This window comes from Mytilus californianus, unplaced genomic scaffold (genome assembly GCF_021869535.1).
Source record: "Mytilus californianus isolate M0D057914Y unplaced genomic scaffold, xbMytCali1.0.p SCAF_7, whole genome shotgun sequence".
NCBI classification, from domain to species: Eukaryota; Metazoa; Mollusca; class Bivalvia; order Mytilida; family Mytilidae; genus Mytilus; species Mytilus californianus.
In genome coordinates this window covers 4,034,513-4,040,852 of record NW_026262723.1, presented here as the reverse complement: position 1 = coordinate 4,040,852, position 6,340 = coordinate 4,034,513, and the positions used below count along the sequence as shown (strand labels likewise).

At 36.0% G+C, this 6,340-nt stretch overlaps 1 long non-coding RNA gene across 1 annotated transcript; it reads left to right on the top strand.

The window, feature by feature from the left end:
- The first annotated feature begins 2,357 nt into the window (after positions 1-2,357).
- On the top strand, positions 2,358-4,864 carry LOC127708257 (uncharacterized). Its single transcript, XR_007985220.1, has 2 exons — positions 2,358-2,761; positions 3,187-4,864. It is a non-coding gene; the product is annotated as an uncharacterized LOC127708257 (long non-coding RNA).
- Positions 4,865-6,340: the final 1,476 nt, after the last annotated feature.

The window sequence follows — 6,340 nt, the reverse complement described above, 5'->3', positions numbered from 1 at the left end:
TATGGCTAATCCTGTGTATGACTTGATAATTGGTAATGTAGAGGACGCTAGAGAACCAGGAAAGCCTGATCCTTTGTGGCAACAAACGGGAGCTGTTGAGACAAGAGAACAGGTAAGAAACAAAAGTAAGCCGTTTGTGCAACTGAAAGTAAAAGATATCATCACAGATGAGGTAAATCCAAATGTAATCAAGAAAGCTCAACTAGAAGATACAACGTTGGATAAAATAAGAAGGTATGTATTAACGGGTGATACAGTTACACGGAAGAATGGAAAAGTAAAGTGGATTTTAAAAAGAGGTATGATATACAGACAGTTTTCGTCGTCAAAACCTGATAGGGTAAGTTGTACTCAGTTAGTAGTTCCGAAGTTTCATCGCGAGACAGTGACGAGAGTAGCACATGAGTCGATTATGTCAGGTCACATGGGTACACAGCGTACACTTGATAGAGTATTATCAGCTTTTTATTGGCCAGGTGTTTCGGCGGATGTTAAGCGATTTTGTCAGTCTTGTGACATATGCCAGCGTACAGTTCCTAAAGGAAAAATAGGTAAGGTACCTTTACAGTCTATGCCGTTGATAGATGAGCCGTTTAAACGCGTAGCAGTTGATCTCATTGGACCTCTTTTTCCTAGAACAGACAGAGGTAGTAGATATATACTGACTTTGGTAGATTATGCTACACGTTATCCTGAAGCAATAGCTTTGAAGGATATTGAGACAGAGAGTGTTGCTGAGGCATTAGTAGATATATTTTCTAGAGTAGGAGTTCCACAGGAAATGTTAACTGATATGGGAAGTCAGTTTACATCTAAGCTTATGGCTGAGGTAAGTAGACTCATATCGCTTAGACAGTTAACTACAACTGTTTATCATCCTATGTGTAATGGGTTAGTAGAGAGGTTCAATGGAAGTCTAAAACTGATGTTGAAGAGAATGTGTCATGACCGACCTAAAGATTGGGACAGGTATGTAAATGCATTACTGTTTGCATACAGGGAAGTTCCACAGGAGAGTCTGAAGTTTTCGCCATTTGAGCTCGTGTATGGTAAACAGGTGAGGGGACCTATGGCAATATTAAAGGAGCTATGGACTAAAGAGATAGACGATCCTGAGGTAAAGTCTACATATCAGTACGTGATAGATTTAAGAGAGAGATTAGAAGCTACCTGTGAGCTTGCTCGAAGTAATTTGGCGTCTGCATCAAAGAAGAATAAGGTATATTATGATAAATCGACCAAGCAAAGACATATGAAGGTAGGTGAAAAGGTTCTTGTGATCTTACCTACGGATAAGAATAAACTGTTGATGCAGTGGAAAGGTCCTTTTACTATTACTGAGAAATTTGGTACAGACCTTCTAAAATTCAAACTGACCACACGCACGATACACGCATGCACGATACACGCACGGTGAATGCACGATACACGCACGGTGAATGCACGATACACGATACACGCACGATGAGCGATGAGCGTTACACGGAGGATTAACGAAAAATGAATGATGAATGATGAACGCACGATACACGCACGATGCACGATGAATGATGAACACACGATACACGCACGATACACGCACGGTGAATGATTCATTGACGAATGAACGATAAGCGCTTAATACACGGTTCTCAAAGCCATTTTATTTGGAATTGCATTTAAAATTGATGTATGATAATGAAAATCTATAAGGGTATACAAATTTTAGATATCTCGCTTTCTGTGTTGATTGGTCGACAGTTTTACTAAACACTCCATGTATTAAATAAATTAATTGTAGTATAGTATTTCCAATATCAATGAGTGTTGTCAAATTATAAAACTAATCGATTTTATAATTCTACTTAATTACTATATATATATAAAAATATTAATTTTCGCGAACCATTTAGGTCACGGAAATTCCATTTTTTGCCATCAGTAAGGAGAGTTGTACAAATAATGTGAATACACAGAACCCCGATCCAATTCATCTTTTGCTAAAAATATTTATCATTTTCTGTTTTATATCTCCTAACATCATTCCATTTTTCTCTAATTTCGATTAAAATATGCCAAAACCTGCAGTAAAAATAGATGTATGCCCCAAATAAACATTCCCCGATTGGTTGAACTACTATGGCGTCAATGTAAATGCAACTCAAGCCTCGATGTAAAGCAACGCAAGCCTCGATGTAAAGCACACGCTTCCCAAGAGTAAGGAGAGTTGTACAAATAATGTGAATTCACAGACCCCCGATCCAATTTATCTTTTGCTAAAAGTGGTCATCATTTTCTGTTTTGTATTTACCAACAACATTCCATTTTTCTATAATCCCGATTTAAACATGTCAGTAAAAATAGATGTATGCCCTAAGTAAACATTCCCCGATTGGTTGAAAAGCTGTAGCCTCGATGTAAAGCAACGCAAGCACACGCAAAAATTTCCGTTGATATGTTGAACTTCCGACCCCTGGCCGATTCACAAGGAGACTTTCTTGCGCTCAAATGTAATTCTAAGTGAAGTATACTGGGAAAGTAAAATTATATTCTTTTACAGAAATATTTACACATTTTATCATTAATGTATTGTCATGCTTCTGCATATTTACGCTGAGCTTTAGTAAAATATAATTCTATACAAATTTTGTTACGTCAAGCATTAAGAGTAAGAATATTTTTCGCGCCAAAACAAGAAAATAATCTGTGTCACCAAATAAGTTTATCAGCATCTTTCTGAAATTTTCCAACAGAAAATAGCGTTAATTATAGAGAAATTTTGGTGAGTATTACTTATTAATGTTAAGGTTCTCCAGAGGTGGTTCTCTACACCTTCTTGGCGGTCAATTTAATCCCATTTATTAATTTTCCCCGATGGCGATGACACCCAGTCAATTTGTGTCATGAGTGAAAATCTTATCTATTTGATGAAATAACTTCTTCATTAACTGTACATGCAATATTTTTGTATTTTTTTATAACCGTGCACATTCCCATTGCATGTCCGCAAGATAAATGGGTTATGCATTTGTGAATTGTGCAAGAAATGGCGGAGGATAAAAATTTGTGACGGTCAGTGCGTGATCACGTGACATTATTATTTGTAAACAAACGGGCTCCCCATGTAACACGTGTCGGAACTATCCATACAAGGTGCAATCAATCTTATATTTCACTATTTGATGATATTTCTGTGTCTGTTTGTAGGTTTTGAAGATCAGATGTCATAGTGTAGTTTCATAGACAAAAAAGTACCATGATTGTTCCTGTTCAGTAGTTGTGATTTTTTTTTTATAGAATTAGAAGGTAAGTCTACATTAGTCATTATTTAAAGTCTGAAAAAAATGACTCAACGCTCTGTGTTATTTTTCCCCAATTTTTGAAACATGCATAATTTAAAGAGCATTTGCTTCCCTTGAACCCTCCCCCCTACAAATTGCCTAAAACTCATACTCATAGTCCGAGATTACTCTGATGTCCAACATCTGTTTTTGCGATTCCTGCATTTTAACTCTTTATTTTCAAATAGAACACACTCGGCCATTCAGCTTATTTTCATCATAAATGAACTATTAGATTATGTTTTCCTATTGAATAAGGGTCATTTTCATAAATCAGCTCTCATAATGCATTGTAAATTACTTTTTCTGTTGGTCATGTTACAATCTTTTAAAGTTAAAGTAAAAATACCAGTATTGATGTGTCAATGTGAAAACTGTCCAAATGTGAGAAAATAGCAGGTGGCAGGTCGATTAAACTTACTTAAATGAAGAGAAAAATGAACTAATTGAGGCTCGATTTATATAGATTGTTTTCCTATTGAATAAGGGTCATTTGCATAAATCAGTTACCATAATGTTGGTCATGTGACATTCTTATAAAGTGAAAGTTAAAATGAGGGTGGTAATGGGGGTACCTTCATGACGAATAACGGTAAAAAATCTTGCCAAATGACAACGGTAATTTTTGGTGCATGACGATAAAATGAAGACTTTCTTCAAGATGATAAAAAAATTGACAGATTTTGACAGATCGCGTTAATTTTTTGCCAAAAATAACGGTAACGATAATTATTTTAGACCTCTGATGAATCACGATAAGGATATGTTGACGAATCACGGTAAAATGTTAACATATTTGACGCTAACAGTAGCCGAAAATGACAGTTAGACGCCTGCCGGTAAAGGGCATTCATACCCTCTAAAATGTCAGTATTGATGGCAGAGGCGGATTTAGGGGGGCCAGGGGCCCGGGTCCCCCCTTTTGTGGGATAAATTTGGTTGATTATTTAGGGAATCATTGAAGCATGACTGGGGTGGGCCCCCTCTTAGGCAGTCAGTGGGCCCCTTCTTATGAAAATTTCTGGATCCGCCACTGGATGGGTCAATGTGAAAACTGTCCAAATATGAGAAGATAACGGGTGGCAGGTTGATCAAACTTACTTAAATGAAGAGAAAAATGAATAAATTGAGGCTTGATTTATATGGATCCAGTTGACTCCAGAAGCAACGAAGCAGCACATCCACTTTGGACGGGCAAATATCATCTATCTGATATGGGACCAGCTGAAGTCCCACTGCCCTAGCTGGTGTCGCAAAACAATCGTTGGAGGTTAGAGTAATCTCCGACTACAAAACTCAATTCCAATGACAAAAATGCCCTAATCTTAAATTAAAAGCATTGGAAAAGTAAACTGTAAATTATAATTTTGACAATGACCACAATTTGTTTTAGTTCAATGTACATGTAATAATATGCGGGATAATACATGAACTTAATACTGCTTCAAGGTTATACAGGTTTGTCAATGTAAAAATAAAATAATTTGTTTGCTAACTTAGGGAGCTACCATTTGAATTTTAGGGGGGGGGGGGGGGGGGGGGGGTCTAGGATGAAATTTGAAAAAAAGGCAGGATGAGACTATGAAAAAAAAAGGCAGGATGACAATTTATGTAAAAACAAGTCAGGATAAACTAATAGAAAGGCAGGACAAAAAAGAGTGAAAAATAAAAAGGCAGGACAGATTACATCTCGAACTAAAAAAAAAATGCAGAACAAAATTTTTCATCCTAGCCCCCCCCCCCCTTTTTCCCCCATAAAAATGGAAAGGAAGCTCCCTTATAGTGTTTCCTTCAGAGGGTGTTGGCCTGGAATAGTACCCTGCAGTTTTCATACGCCTGTTCATGAGAAATATTATGGTACTATGTATGCCTTTGTCCGTCTGTCTGCCCTGATCTGTCTGTTTCTAGCATGTTGTTCACTAACTCACCAATTTGCATGAAACTCTGGTGAATTGATTATATCTACTGACGTGAGCTCCCTTTTAGATTTTTAGGAATTTTATAATATACAGTTTCAAAATGTGAGGTTTTATTCATTAAAAAAGGGGGATTTTCATGTTAACGCCCATTAACTTTAAAAATGCTTTGTTCACAAACTCTTCAACGCTTTCACCAATTTGCATGAAACTGTTGTGAATTGATTATTTTATAAATATTAGGTTTCCCATTTCAGAGTTATATGGGATTATATTCATGTATTGATGTGAGCTCCCTTAAGATTGTTTTGGAATTTTAGAATTTACATTATCCAGTTACAATGTAAGGGGTTTTATTCATTCAAAAAGGGGGATTTCCATGTTTTTGGACATTAACTCGAAAATGCTTTAAGCAGTTGTCATTTGTCACGAAACTTTGGTTAATTGTTTATATATATCTATTGATGCAAGCTCCCTTTCAATTTAATAAATTGTGGAATTTTATTCATAAAAAAGGATGGCTTTCCCAGTTTGCAGATCAAATTCAAAAGTTTGTACATGCACTTCTCTGGCATGTTTCAGTAAATGTGTAAATTATAATTGACATAACTAACTGACAATTACCACATATTTTTAAGTTCAAGGTAATGCATGTAGACTCTATACTGCTGCAAGGTTATACAGGGTTGTCAATGAAAAAAAAAATGTGTTTGCCAACTTTGTGTTTCCTTCAGAAGGTTTTGGTGTGGTATGACACCCTGTCATTTTTATACGCCCGTTTACGGGACGTACTATGGTATACCGTTGTCCGTCGTCAACATGTCGGACCTTTACTCAAAACCACTTTAACTAATTTGCATAAAACTTTGGTGAATTGTTTATATCTATTGACATGAGCTCCCTTTAGTTTTTTTTATAAATTTTAGATTTTATGTTTCTGAGTTGTGGGGTTTTATTCATTAAAAAAAGGGGGATTTTCCAGTTTTCGGACAATAAAAGCTTTCACCAACTTTTTTGTATCCATATAACAAGAAATTGTGGTGAATTGTTTATATCTATTGACATGAGTTCCCTTTTGATTTTTATATATTTTAGATTTTACAT